The following is a 15993-nucleotide window of genomic DNA, read 5'->3' as shown; positions in this document are numbered from 1 at the left end:
CTTTAAACTGGGGAGTGGTACAATCAGATCTCTGCTCAAATACAGTCTGATAGCCAGAGGTAAAGATGAGTCAAATTGCTGTTACAATAGTGTAAGCAAGAAATAATGGCCACTTTAACCAGAGCTGAAATGAAGAGGCTTGTTGAAAGATGCTAAAAACTGGAAACAGGGACTGGGGAGATAGCTCAGTTTGTAGAGTGCTTGCCTTGCAAGCATAAGGCCCTGGATTCAATCCCCAGTACCACACCAAAAAAAAAGTGGAAACAACAGGTCCTGGGGACACTCTTAGAGTTGGGAGTTGGGGGAGAAATGGGGACATGATGATTCTCAGATTCCTGAGCTGGACACACAAGATGGATGGGATGACTTCAGAAGGAGAGATATTGTTAGGTGAGAGATGTGCACATGCCAGGAAGGAGAATTATAACCACCTAAGGAGAGAACATGGAGAAACCACCAATGGAAAGGAAGTCTGGATAGGATCTTTAGCAGAGGAAGCTGAGAAGGGCCCTCAGAAGATTAGGAAGATCTGGTCAGTGCAGTGAAGGGTTTGTGTGTGTGTGTGTGTGTGTGTGTGTGTGTGTCTGTGTGTCTGTGTGTGTGTTTCCCAAGGAAGACTGAGCACAGACTTTTTAAAAAGACCTTGAAATAGGAGACCACATGATAGAGTAGCAAGTGGATAGGACTGGAGTCCCACAATATGAAATTAATACAGGGTCACTTACTTGCTATAAGATCTTGGACAAGTTACAAAAAAAAAAAAAAACAGTTTCATTGAACCCTCTTCCAGTCCTTGACTTCTTTAAAAAACAGATCAGATTAGCCTACAGCCCTACATATCATCCCTCAAGGTTTGCCCTTAAATATAGGATGGGTCCATAGGTACATCTCACTCCAACTTTACCATATGTACTATACATATTCATCATGCTAAATTTTTTTTAACAAACTACTTCTTCATCAGTCTCTGGCTTCATAATTCTTCATTAAACTTTGGAGACTTAAGTACAAGAACCTAGCCCCATGTACACGACTTTACCTTGATTCATACTCTGCATGAATCCCTACTTTCCACACAACAAAACCCTTCTCCTCTGCCATCATATTTTTGAGACTCTACCAATTATACTGAAGCAACATTTTAACTATTTATGTGTTTGAGTCCTCCCTCACCCAATTCATTTTTTTTCCAATTGATTAATATATCCACAAAGCAAAATAATTTCCCATTGTATCCTCAGTAACTTTATTATTTTTTTTTTCTTTAATCTCAGGACTTTAGATGAATGCATGCTTTCAGCATAAGGTCATGAGTCTTACAGGATGAGAATATACAGCATTAAAATTTGTCAAACCATATAAACAAGGAATAAGGACTGTTCTTTCTTAGGAGGCTTCTGGTCAGTTGTCTACCCTGAGGCTAGATTAGATTTGAGGTTTGGCAAATCATTATGGCACCAGCAAGAGCCAGGCCCTCAAATCATATAACCATAAGATTTGTTCCCAGTCCTGTTTTTCGATCCAGTGTGGGACTAATCAGTAGTTTAAGAAAGAGGCAGCACCTTGTAGTAGCTAAAACATATATGCTGGAGTGGGACTACCTAGCCTCAAATTCCTTTCACTGGTCATTTTAGATGTTTGATTACAGGTTATAGATTTTATCTGTTCCTCATTCACCTTATTCATTGATAGAATGGTGCAGATAATAATGTAACATACTTCTTTGAGATGTCACAAGAATTGAGACAATACATATAAGATAACAGTGTCTGACACATAATAAGTCTTTGTCTCTATTACTTGTGACTTCTTTTAAAGATATTAGTAGCTGCAGTTATACATGCCCACATAACACTCTGTGTGTGTACATGGTTCACAAGATAAGTACCATATGACAGCAGGAAACAATTTCATGAAAGCCCCAAGGGAGATCCAGATCTTTTACTGGCTCTGATATCTGTGTCCTCCCTGTCATTTTTTCTTCCCAGGTTCCTTCTCCACCATCTAGTCCTTTCATGACAGAATTCCTTTGGGAAGAATAAAGACAGGGTAGAGCACTCTGGGATGACACTTCGGTTTGAAACAAGAAATATGAGAAGAATGGATGTATACTAGTGATGCCAACTGACAAATACTCCTAGAATAACTGCTATGCTTGAGGCACCTTTCTAGGTACAATGGAGCCAGTCCCTCTTATCAATTTTTTATCTTAGAGGAATCCTGTACTAGGAAAAGGAATAATATTTCCCCTGCCTTGTGCTTTTTTTTTCCTTCTAAAATAGCACTCTTATCAGTGTGTGTAGGTACTATGGTGATAGCTGCTATATAAATACAAGAAGAGAGAACAAGAGAGGAGGAGGAGGTAATTAACTCAATTGTAAAAGGCTTCCTTTAAGAAGCAGAAGAAAGTTTCTCCATAATTTCATCCTTGTCTCAAAGAGGCAGAAAAAAATATTCAGTAGACATTCTCACAAGCATCCCGAGTGCACAATGCTGACTCCAAGGCAGAGTCCACTCAGTTTTTCCACCTGAATGTACACAGCAATCCACTTTCTCCTACTGTTTTCCCCCTCTATGTAAATAACCTCTTTATAAATGGGAAAATGGAGAGAAAGCCTTTCAAACAGTTGTCATAAATTAGAATAAATTGCATTAATTCAAAATGTAAAACTTGGAGAGCCAGGAGAACATGCAACATATTTTCCCCAAATAACACTGTGAACAAGCACAAGTGTATACTTTGGGCATATGTATATCTTTCTTCTGACTGACAGCCTGAAGGATAGTCCATGTGATTTTTGTGTTGCTGAGGTGAAAACAATCTTTATTTGGATTGAATAGCAGAGTAAACAGGAATGAATAAGAGACACAAAAGTTTACAGTACAGATGGTTTTCCAATTCTTTTTAAAAATTGTCTGTCTTATCAATTAAAGGTACACTTGCCTTTTGTTCTAGTCAACTGTCATAGAGTCTTTTCACAGTTGTACATGTGAAAAACCATAGATGATCAGTTAACTATGTCCTGAGTTTAATAATGGCACACAGGTGAAATGTAGCAATGATTTTGCAATGAAAGTTTATCTTCCCTAACTTTTAACTATAACAAGGAAGATGTGTCTTTTAGTATGGCTATGTAACTCATTAAGGAAACAAAACACCTTGGTAATGACAACCAAGATTAAAAAAATAAAATGAGAAAGCAGTGTGTGTGTGTGTGTGTGTGTGTGTGTGTATACACACCCATGCTTAAGCAGTGAATGGGCAAAAGATTTTGATGACTCAAGAAAAATAAGAAAAGGTATGCTAAAAGTATTCTCCACAGACATTTAGAATTTGATGAAATTATAATTACGCCTACCCAGAAGCAGTACACACCTGTGTACCTAGAAACCTCCTTCCCAGAGTTGGAAGAAAGATGTCCTTCCCACACTGATGTCTAGTATGTCATCTGAATGAACTGTTTCAGGTAGTACAAGGGAGGGATAAAAACCACCCACTTTCTACCAATAAGGCCACCTCACCCATTCAGGGAGACAAATGTCTATTCTGATTGGATTATCCACAATTTTAGGCTAAGCTCAAATTTTAAAATGAAAGAGTACTGCCTAAATATTTGCCCACCATTTTTAAATTCAGTATCATTACAATATTGAATCATGATGTATCTTTTAATCTGTGTCAAATAAAGCCTTTATCCCCAACATTTTTTGACCACAGAATCTATGGCAGTCAAAAGGTCTAATTGAGAGGCACTTGAGGGGTCAGTGGACAAACATGCAGGTCTGACTTCTAGACTCGTCCTTGATCCTGCAGACTCTTCTGCCTGCCTTGAAAAGACCAGTTATGGCTCTCAAGGGAGCTCTTATCTGGAACAATTCCCACAAAACAATCAATGGCATATCATCATTTCTATCCTTTTCCAAAAGAACAGGATGCACAGAAAATAATGCACATGTAGTAAAGAACTGAAAGCCTAATGCACATAAGAAGTGGGCCCCTCCAATTCAGCACATCAGGCCACCAGATATCAGTCTCGGGTAGGAGTTAGTCATCATTTTCTCACACGAGCCATGCTTTTCTCCAGGGATTTATTCATCTTCTTCCTCTCTACATAAAGAATTAGCTGAATATAGTAAAAATAAGAGGACTCTGGGGCTGCAGATGGCTGACCAGCTGTTTCTGGGTGACACCCCATGAATCAGTGCCTCATCGAGCTTTAGTGCTTCCATGTTTTGGGGGCAAAATATTCTGCATTTTGGAAAACTAGTTCATGGAAAATAATACAGCAAACTAACATTTATAGAAAACCACAGTAATCTTCTAACAAATGTCCTAAATTATGTACTCAAAAGCAGATCCAATTTTACCCAAGGTTCTTGTCTACAGAGCCTATGGGACCCTCTCTTGTTGTTCATAATGGCAGCTCCTCCCAGCCTCCAACCCAAGTGTTTCTTCTTCTTCTTCTTCTTCTTTTTTTTTTTTCCTTATGATATACCACTTTGTATACTATATCACACAGAAGGCAAAATTTCAGCTTGGAGATGATGCTTAGAGGAGTAGAAGATGTATAATATTTAAAGGACTTCATTTTTATGTCCCCTTTGGAGATTCCTCTTATACATTTGCATTAATAGTTTGATGTTAAGATTAATGCTGCTTTTAAAGCCTCTTGTTTCCATTTAAACAATATCCATTCCTTCATGCTTAAGTGCAATGCTAGGGGTGTGGGCAAAATAAAAGTCAAGTGGAACTTTATACTCCAACTTCTTCCTCTCTCTTTCAAGGAGGAAATGTCTGGCAAGGCAAGAGTTTAACTGAAGCCCTTTCCTGGTTGTCCTCTTGAATTTTAGATGATTGATGTGAATATCTCTGAGAGGATATATTTTAATACACAGAAGAGTAGAGAGAGCTCCAAATGCCTATGATCAGGAAAAGGGCATTGTGGCAGAATAAGAAACCTCTGTGATCTTTTTTATTCAATGAAAGTCATTCCTTTGGGTGGGAGAGTCAAATGCTAGTAGCCACACATGCTGCCTGCATACCACACAAGCCAGAGGAATGCAGATTTCTGTATCTGAGAGCAGCTGCTAAGCGAAATGGAGCATCCAACAGATGGCTGCATTGTCATTGTTGGGGGAAGAGGAGGGGGGAGCTATTTTGGTTTTTCTGTTGAGTGTATGTGTATGTTTGTGCTTGCATATGTCTGTTTAATAGAATATCATTCATTACCCATGTTCTCCAGTACCTGAATCTCTTGATGCTATCAAGGGCTTGTGTTCACTTTGAATCTTAGAACAGATGTTAGAGGTCATTTGGTCATGTAACATTTAATGGAGAAGAAAGACCAAGGACACAGCTTATTAGAGCCAAGACCAGAACTCTTTCATTAGGCCATACTACATAGACATTCTACACCCTACTTACTTGAGTACTAGAACTAAGCAACAAGTAAAAGCAAACAGTATAGCAGTTGCAGTTTCACAGTCTGAAAACAAGTGCGTGTTTTCTTTTAAAATCTTATGTGAGAGTTACTTTGCAATTCTTGCGTTGGAGGAAAGAATTAAGACATTTTATAAACAGACATATATCAGGACTTTATTATACATTTATCAGATGTTTGGAACAGTCTGAACCATTGCACTCTCAAATTTAAATAACATAGTACAGAATATTAAAAGTCTTTTGCATTTCATATTCCAGAATACAAGGAGTTAAACTTCAAAGTTAAAGCTATCAAAAGCCACGCATAAGAGGCAAACAAACGAAAGAGTGTCAGGATCCCAAAATGACCTGACTACAAAGATCTCCATACCCCTTTCTGATGGTAGCTTTGGGTCAGTTGTATAATCACATGGCTCACCCATTGGTTCATTTTTTTTTCCCTCCAGAAATAGAATCAATAGAGAACAGACAAACCCACATTGCCAGTTTGTACAGTCTTGTGGTTTCTGTCAGGGGCTACAGACTCGAGCAGGTCTACCAGATAATGAAGGCAAACTATTTCAGTTCCTGTGGGTCCAGAGCTCCTCAGCAGAGTTCTGGTTTCAAACAAATGAATAACAAATTAAAAGGCACAGTAAAATTAGGGGTGGTTAAAATATATTAGCTAAAATCAATGTAGGAGAAACATAGTTAAAACCCCTGCATTCTCAGCAATACCCTGTGATGTATTTGGTTAATCTCTTAAAATTTATGGTAAAAGCCTTTTAACAGAAAGTCAATATATTTGGGTGGTAGAGCAAGTATATCATCCTGTACTGGTAGTTGCATTAATTACTATGCCTAGGCTCCACTGTCTGTAGGAAGTGAACAGGGGTCCATCCAATGGTAGTCCCATCTCCAGATCGGACAATACTCCCAAAAGGCTTGTGGAGCAACGCTGTGTGTTGTGCTCTCCTCTGCCTAGGTTCCCCACTGACGTCAACAAGAGTCCTGGAAATGAAGCAGGATCAGAATACCAAAAGCATAGCCTAATAATAGTGCAAAAATGGAGAGCAGATGGAAAATAAAGCTTCTCGGATAAAGTGTGACCTAATGTTATAAATTTGTTGGGAGAAAGAAAACAACAACAGCAGCAAAAACTAAAGGGCTGTAAGCAGACCTACTGGTGCTAAAATTCTGGAATATGGCTGACTAGGAAAAAACACCTATCTCTTTAGAAACCTTTCAGAAAAGGACTTAAAAATGAACAGAAAAACAAGCAAAATCAATTTTTGAATAGTTCAGAGCACTACTCCTAAAGTTTTTTCTCTGGGAGAAAAAAAAAAACACAAGTAGAAAAATCCAGATACAGATCATTAACAACTTCCTTTCCCCTTGACGTATGAATCCTTTTATCCAATGTATTTTCATCTCTGCTGGACCAATCTGCTTGTCTGTGCAGAGATATAGGCACATACTTGGAGCCTGAGGATGAAAACAAGTTGAAATACTGGGCCCAAAACAGGTCTTTGGAAAGTGGACCAACCACATCCTGCTCCTACGAAAGCTCTCACCATTTTCCCATTTCTCCAATGAGCACTTATAATAAAGCCATTAGGAATTACTTTTCTTTCCTACTGTGATTATGATAGTCAAACACTCTGCATATTTTTTTCTGGATTGAACAGCAAAGGTTTGATAAAACCCCTATGAGTCTTTACTAACTGTGTGTACATTCTGACAGAACAGAGATTTCTAGATCTAATTAAACATGGACAGAAAAGGCCCAATGATGTTGAGAGATATAAGGAAGATCTCCATTTCAATCTAAATTTTCAGTCTGGCACTTATCAAAACATTCTACTTGATGGACACTTCTCATTTTCTTTGAAAAGTAGGCTATGGGTTGGGAAAACTGATAATGTGTGAAGTTTTAGAACAGGGCTACATTTTCTCTTTATTTTCACTATTTAACTGATAGAATTAAGACAAAAAAGAAGACAGTTTTTTAAAAAAGGTTTTCTTCTTTGGGCTCACCACTCTAACGGTTCTTGGGCTCTGCCTCAACCACCCTATAAAAAGAAACCTCATTTCTTGAGAAAAGCCTTCTAGGTTCTGCCTCTTGACCTCTTTCCTCTGACTTGCTAACACTTTACTTTGATTCTGATTCTTGCTTTTCTTGATGCTCTGAACTTAATAATACAGACCCTGCCTCACTTCCAAGAGAGCTCCCTCATATGGGACTTCAACCTCTGCTCTTCACTCAGTGACTAAGTAAGCACAACACACCTCCTGCCAGGCTTTTAGATGCCCCAGGCCTCCTGCCACCACCCATCGCTTCTAGAAGAAGGTACTGGGCACTCATCTCTGCTGGTTTGGCTCTCAAACGGATTACAGGAAAATATCCTAAAGTGTGAAGCCATGGTACAGTGTCAATGTATAGTATTCTAGACCTAGAAGACTTCTAAAGATTATTCGTTTTTAGTAGAAAAAATTGGTACTCAAACCTGGTTGATAATTTAAGGTTCCTGTGAAAAGACAGTGAGATGATGTATATAAAATGTTTTATAAACTCTATAGCACTATACAGTGTGCATAAAAAAAAAGAGTCAGTGTTTGTCTTCTGGGTAGTGTGTTTGAGAGTTATTCCAGAGATGCTGCCATTACTCAAAATGTTTTAAATCTCTTCTTTAAAATTGTCATTTGAGGCAGTTAAGATTGTCACCGTATAGTCACATCTTGTTCTTATCAGTAAAGGCATTATCCAGAGCTCAGACATTCATCTCAGATTTGATCTTAAATGTCTTCAAAGGCAGAAACCATGTCTGTCTTGATCCTTGCTCCTGGTATACTGCCTGCCACTTATTAAGCACCTAATAATTATTTGTTCAATGAATTGTTTAAAAAAGCTCAAACCCACCCTCAGAGAATGATGACTTGCTATGATTGATAGGCAAAGGTTTTAAAGGAATTTTCCAAAAAGATTTCCCAAATAAAATTATTTTTGAGCTGTTACACTGTTTTTGGAACAGGTTCAAGGTTATTAATTATAAGGGGACAGCATTCATTGTATTTACACATCTGTGTTCTGGCTGACCTGTTTACATTATTGAATTTATTTATATCTCACCTTTCAAAAAATCAGACAGACTGAAACAACAACTACAACAAAAAGAAACCCATAATAACAATAATGTTAATAAAAAGCACATTACTATAATCATGTGTCACATATGCACAGCAAAAAAAGCAGCCCACAGGGTGCGTTCCTTATGTGTGGTTAACTAAGGAGTGACAGTAAGTAACAAGAAATAGAGAACAAATGAGACTCACCCAGTCTCCAGCACATGTCTGCATGCCATCTGGCCCTTGTTCCCTGTTGAGCGAAAGAGTTACTTACAGCAAGTAAGAATGCAATCACAAGAAAACATTCTGGGGTGACTGGGGTGACATGATAACCAGATTGATGATGAGCACACAGGAAGAAAGGCATTAACAGGTGTCATGATAATCATACTATTGCTACTGTTAGCAATAACAGGTAAAGTTGGTTTTCAGGGTACCAAGGGCCACATAAAATTGAGAACAATCCCTCTCTAGTGGACTGATATTTTACTTTGGGAAGGAAAGAAGAATATCACCTCAAGGAGGGCAAGTTAACAAGAAGACAAAGTTTCCTACATTTTTCACAAGTGGGTTACTTTCAGGAGAGCTTGAGTATAATGATTATATAGTAGTTTCATCATGCATTTGATACACAAACACAAAATCCAATTCATACCACAGAGACATGAATTTTCTCCTATATTCAACTACTTCCAATTTAAAGTACCCTGACCAGGTCAGGGTAAGTTTGTGTATTTTACAAATTCTGTTGGGCTCAGGGCTTACATTAGTAATTACTCGGGGCTTGTTTACTTCTTGTTGTTGTTGTTGTTTCATTCCTCCCTGAAATATCCGATTAAGGGAGTTCAAGTATATCTAGCTTACATTTTAGCAAAATGTGCTGCCTCATAAAAATGAAACTGAAGAGTGTTCAGAAAAAGAGGTAGTGAATGTAGTGAATGCTGGATTTCCCACCAGGTCACCAGCTCACTCACTCAGAACCATTCTGCTTTTGATGAGGTTCAGTACATGGTTGTCACCCATGAAGTATGGCATCCCCAAAGACAAAACTCAAATGTTTTGTAGGAATAAGAGCTATATGAGTCCTGTGACCAAAAGAAGAAAGGATTACTTGAATTCTGAAGTGGTTGAAAATTTGAGCTGAGTTCTGTAGCTAAGAAGGTAATGTCAAAGGCAGGGTTCATGACTACTCTTCCGTAATAATTTATAGAGAATTTATGGTTCAGCATAGCTTGCTGAAATTCCATTCCAAGCCCTAAAACTGGGTTCCAGTACATCTCTACAGTGTGCCAAAGCAGTTTTCTAAGCTGCAGATTTGATTCTATAACTACACAAATAAAATTTATTTTATATCATCCATGCTCTTTGTAAACTAAATTCTAATTTCCAAGTTAAACAAAGATTTTTAAAGAACTGCTTTTTATTTATCCAAACTTATCTCCTACTGCTCCTCTAAGCTCCAGCTAAACTAAATTAAAGTTTCCAGAATCCAGTATTCCAGCGTGTTTGCATATACCATAGTTCTCTCTGAAGAACATGTACAATCTTCCACCTTGTTCACTAAGAAATTACTGTTCATTCTGTAACACAGAGACTCATCTCTTTGAAGACTTTTTTTAAAAAATATTCTCACTCTTACCTCAAATCTATGAAGACACAGGTATAGTTATATACAATTTTATAAACTATGGAATGTCTAAAATATTTGACTCTGTTCTCCACTTTGAGGACATTTCGATCCCACTAATATGACATCCTTGGAATTTAATCCCAAAGGGATGAAGTTCTTGAGCATATATCTAACCAATATCTCCAGGGTTGTTCTTTACTCATGTAATAATGAGCTACTTGAATGAGACTTGACTTTAATCACTGTATTGGTCTTCTTGGGCTGCCATAACAAAAAGACCATAGAATGGGTAGCTAAACAACAGAAATGTATTTTATCACAACTCTGGAGTCTAGAGATCTATTTTCAAGATACCAAATAATTCTCTCTTTAGTGAGGACTCTCTTCCTGGCTTGCATAAGTGTATCTTCATTGTTTTCACATGGTCTTTCCTATTATGTATGTGTATGGGAGGAATATCTTTCTCTGTCTCTTTCTTTGCTGTCTTCTCTTAGAAAAACACTAATCCCATCAGATCTGGGTTCCTTATGACCTTATATAGTCTAATAACTTCCTTAGATGCCCCTTCTCCAAATATAGCCACAACGGGGTCCAGGGCTTCAACATTTGAATTTTGAGGGGATGTAAACATTCAGTCTGTAATAATCACTTTGTGTTCCCAATATTCAGTATAAGTTCTTGTAATGACTATGAACATTTATGATACATGAATAAAGGGAGAATGAGGAAAGCTGGTTAACACATTTATTGGTCAAAATTACTCATGTAGTATAAACCATGTGCAAATTTCTCTTACAAAACATGTCAGTTCTATTAAGGGATTCATGATCAAATATTCTAATTATGGATTCAAACACAAGGTGTGAAATAACTGGTTCTAATAATAAGCAACTATAGCACAGAGGAAAGAACATTAGATTTGGAGTCAGAAAATATGGGTCCGAAATCCAGTTCTGCCACTGCCTGTGACACAGTGACATGCTACCTAACTGTGGGATCAAGTGAGATAAAGACTATGAGTTCACTTTGGAAATATTTACACCATATACACAAGGAGAGGGAGTTATCAACCCCTGGTAGGACCTTCCTGACCAGGATCTTCGTTCCCTTCCTTCTTCACAGGTTTTCTGCAGCGCATTTCCTCCCTAAAAGACAGGTCTTGTGCTTAGCCACATTTGTGCATGCCTACTAATCATCACCCTCAGAACTCAGTCTTTTATGCTGGTGCCCTAACAGGAAAAAAAAAGAGAGAGAGAGAGAGAGAGAGAGAGAGAGAGAGAGGGAAAGACAGAGTTCTTGCTTATTTTCTGTTTTCTTTCCTGCATCGAAGGGGACAGTATTCTTCAATTCTGAATCATAGATAAGTTGTGGTAAATCCAGAATGAGAAATTCTATACAAGCAAATGCCACATGGGTTAATTTAAGGCTCCATGCACTCACATTGGGATACTCAAACATTAAAAATGTTAAGGCTAAGGTTGAAACGGACAAGGGTGATTTAAACATGAAGGTCACTATATAATGGAAGTTTGTGTTAAAGAGTCATGAAATAGCTCATCATATGCTATCAGTAAATAAGAGTATTATCTGCCAACAATGAAACATTCACTTTGTAGTCAGCACCAGGAGGGGAAATTGACCTTGACCAACTGCTAATTATTGTTTCACCTTCCAATCAGCAACTATCAGATCACATTCCTAAATCTTAAATAAGTGTGTGATATTTGCAGAGTTTGTGGCAGCAAATGGAGTCCAGGTGGAGCTGCATAGGAAAAACAAGAAAAATGGCTCCTCACCAGAAACAAGAGAAGAGCAGGGAAGGACAGATTCAGACGCCCCAGGCTCCCAAACCCCCTGTTGTGAAGTAGATTGTGTGTGTGTGTGTGTGTGTGTGTGTGTGTGTGTGTGAGTGTGTATGCACGCCACAAACACACACGTTATTTATTTAATTTTAAACAGCCTCACTTCGTACTGAACTGACGATGCTCTTCATTTTCATTATGTGTAAAGAAAAGAATAAAGAGGTGGAAAGAAAAAAAAATTGTGACAAAGATTGTTCCGATTCATGCAAAGCCAGGCTCCAGAATTGGCTCCGTATGTATTGTTTAATATACCAAAAATCAACAAAACACTACAGCTTTAGAAATATATAAAGAAAAAAGGTAATTCTGGGGCTTTGTGGACTGATAAATATAGCATTTAATACATTACTTATTTCTTTCCATTCCTTACAAATGCAAAAGTGGCAATACATATGAAAATATCTGTTTTGTGCATAGCATAATATTATGTGGAAGCATGAAGGGGCATTCCCTGTTAAGGAAGCCATTTATCCAGTCCCTGAGTGGTTAGGACATGCTTTGCAAACCTCTTAAATATCTGGCTCCAAACTCTTCACATAGGAGTTCACACAGACAGAGACACAGTTTTCCCCCCTTCTTCATCTTAATCATGTACCTTTTAAGATTCATAATTTGGGATGAGCAAAAGGCTCGGCAGGAGGTGGGGATGAATTAAAAACCATAAAATTGATGCTATCACTCTGATTGACATACCAGTAGTGCAGCATACATTTCCTGTTTGTCAGGAATGAAAGGTGTTCACATTCTGTAATAATACCTAATAATGTTTTGGAAAGACAAACTGCTGTCTGACTACATTTTAGCAGGATGAATTTTTTTTTCCTTTTTCTGTCAGCACTGAAATCAGAAGCTAGAGTATATATTACAACCCTACATAAAGGATGACCTAGATATTTAATAGCTGCAGCTATTCCAGTCCACTACCTGGACCTCCCCAGGTCTCTGATGCTATATTCTAGCATGCTCAAAATCACCATTACAACTTAAGACTAATTCAAGAGAGCATCCAGGGAACTAGATGTCCAGGAATGCCATAATAAACTTCAGAGAATGAGTATTCTTTATTCCTTGTAGCTGTCTCATCACTGAACTGGCCAACCCTCTACTTAGAGGCTTGTCCAATCTAACAATCAACACTTTGTGCAGGATAGTAAATAGGAAGGAGACCTGAATCCCTCTAGCTGCTATGGGACTGACTATGTAACTGTGGGCAAACTGTTTAACCTGCCCGCATCTCAATGTCATCACATTTAAAATAGAAACACTTGCCTTAATTACTTGAGGTGTTGTTAAAAAATAAGAGCAACATATGAGTTTTATAACTGGCTTACATCCTCTACCACACAGATCCTAAACATGATTATATGTTAGTTGAACAAAGAATTTGGGGAATATTTAAAATCGTATATTCTTGGGCAATAATTTGGCAAAAACAATGAAGAAGAATCAGTGAGGTACTGGATCTTATGTAACAGGTTAACATCAGAAAAAGAAAGAGAAAAAAAATAGTTATAGCCATTCAAAAATTACTCTTATGGTGAAGTTTGAGCCAAAGATGTATTTGTCAACCTGCTATCTTGTAATTATCATTTATATTCCTATTTAGCATTGATTGCAAGCACTGACTACCTATGATTTCAAATGTTAAAATATTATCTAAGGGAAAAGATTAAATAAATCTGAAAATTTTAGGAGGAAGATAGAATAGAGACGTTTGTGTTTAAACATTTTAAAGATATATTTTCGCACTTCAGTCTCTAGGATTCTGTAATTTGCAGAGGATTTCAAGAAAATTAAAACATAAGACAAGTGCTACAATCATTGCCTAATAATACCAAGTGTCAGGCCCTGGAGCCTGAACAATCCTTTTGTCTCTGGACCTGGATGATTTGGAAAGCCTGTGAAAAATTGATCCAAAGGTAAAGTGGGATATTATGTCGACCCTGCTCTTGATATAGCACTGTTGCAAAGGGATCAAAAGTGTTTTTGAATACAATTTATTGCTGTTGTTTTTGCTCAATCAAATAAAGGCTTTAAGCAAAAACAGGTTTCAAGCCTTCTGCTTATGATTGCACTTCGTGTGACTTGACAATGCTGATTTCTGTGTAATTTTTTAAATCCATGTTTGGTAAAAAGAAAAAGCTCTTCTACCAATTCTTCAAAGTTACTTTTAATAAGATCTGTTTGTTGATGCACGTGCTTACAAATTCAGGACAAATGAAGTTGTAGAAAATCTCACTAAAGCTACCACATGGGCCCTTGTTAAAATCTGTAGGAGTTTTGAAGTAACCCTTTCAGGATTTGAGTGCATTTATATTATGACCTGAGTTAACTTTATATTCACTAAAAACAAAGTTAAAAACGGCACATAGATCCTGTTCCCAGAACCTTCAAGTGGTAGCCCATTGACTATTGCCTATTTCTTGAGTTCGATTGACAAGAATGATAAGGAAAGCATTAGCAAGAGGGATCTTGAAACCAATTAGCTGAAATCTACCTAAATCCCTTAGCAAAATATAATCTGGAAGAAAAAGGAGATTCACCTCTTGGTTCTCATCAAAGATAACTTGAAGTTTAAGTTAAGGAATGTCCATCCCGCTATCACTAAGTTTCACAAAGGCAGCTTTAAGAAATAACATTTTCAAGCCAGAAGTATTTATCAAAAAGATATGATTTACATAGCTATGTACCTCATGGCAAGTCTCACAGGAAAATATAGGTGCAAATATGCATAATTCATATTTATATACTTTCTATAAAATTAGACTGGCATTAATTAAATGGCAGAAAAGGCAATGAGAGCATTGTTTGGTGGGTAGCTTGTTCCAAGTTCTGATTATAACTTGCTTCCCAAAGAAGGAGCCACCCACAGCTTAGAAGACAGATGAGAAGATCATCATCACAGATTTGCTGTGAACAGCTCTGCTCAGCTCTGTCCCTGCCAGACTCAGGGCCACATACACCCTTCCAAGATGGCTAAAGAAGACTCACAAAGCGAGTACCCACTTCTTGCTTCAGTTGTGGTAAGGGTAAGCTTGGTTTCAATTCTGGCAAACTTGAGGCCTGCCTACAGGCAGAGCTGAAAACTGCCCCCAGCAGCACCATGTCATCATCCTCACTGTCAGCCTAACGTTTACTGAGCAATCACTTCGCCTTAGGCATGAAATGTTCTGCATTATCCTGTCCCATCATCACAACATTCCCACTATAATTGCCCAAATTTTATAGAAGAAACAGATGCCAAAACTTGACCATGATTACAAAGAGGTGAGGGACAAAGGGAGACTTGAATTCAGACAACCACATTCTTCTAGAATCTTCCATTCTTGCAATTATCTGAGTAGCTTAATGAATGGCAAGCATCCCAAGGATAGGTTTTTAAAAACCCCACTACCACTTATAAAGCTCTTCTCGTTTACTCATGAGTTATATGTATTTGTTTACCCTCTACAAAGTGGTAAGAACTGCTTCAAGCACTGGGAATTCAGCAATGAGTAAGAGAAATTCTCTACCTGTGTTGTTCTTACATTTTATGTTGCACAAACAAAGCCTCCTTTACTCCCTAAAAGACCCAAAAGACTGGAGTTGTGACTCAGTAATAGAGCAGTTGCCTAGCAAGTTGAAGGTTCAATTCTCAGCACCACATAATAAATAAAAAATAAAGTTGGTATGTCCATCTACATCTAAAAATATTTTTAACAGAAGACCCAATAAGTCTAGGACCATTAGTGTCACCCAAGTTTTAGATAAGGTAGCCAGAGCACAGAGAAATGAAGAGAAACTTACCCAAGGCCACAATACCAGCAGTGAGAGAGCTGAGACACGCTTCTCAGTCTCAGACCACTAATCCTATGCTTCTCTCTACTGGTAGGATCCAGTGGCTATGGTTCTTGGACAGCTGTTAGCAGTTGGGCAGAACACTAGCACTTACAGAACTTCTTGTGAAGTTGGGA

The sequence above is a fragment of the Sciurus carolinensis genome, chromosome 6, assembly GCF_902686445.1.
Source record: "Sciurus carolinensis chromosome 6, mSciCar1.2, whole genome shotgun sequence".
NCBI lineage: Eukaryota > Metazoa > Chordata > Mammalia > Rodentia > Sciuridae > Sciurus > Sciurus carolinensis.
Note: the sequence above shows the minus strand (reverse complement) of the source record.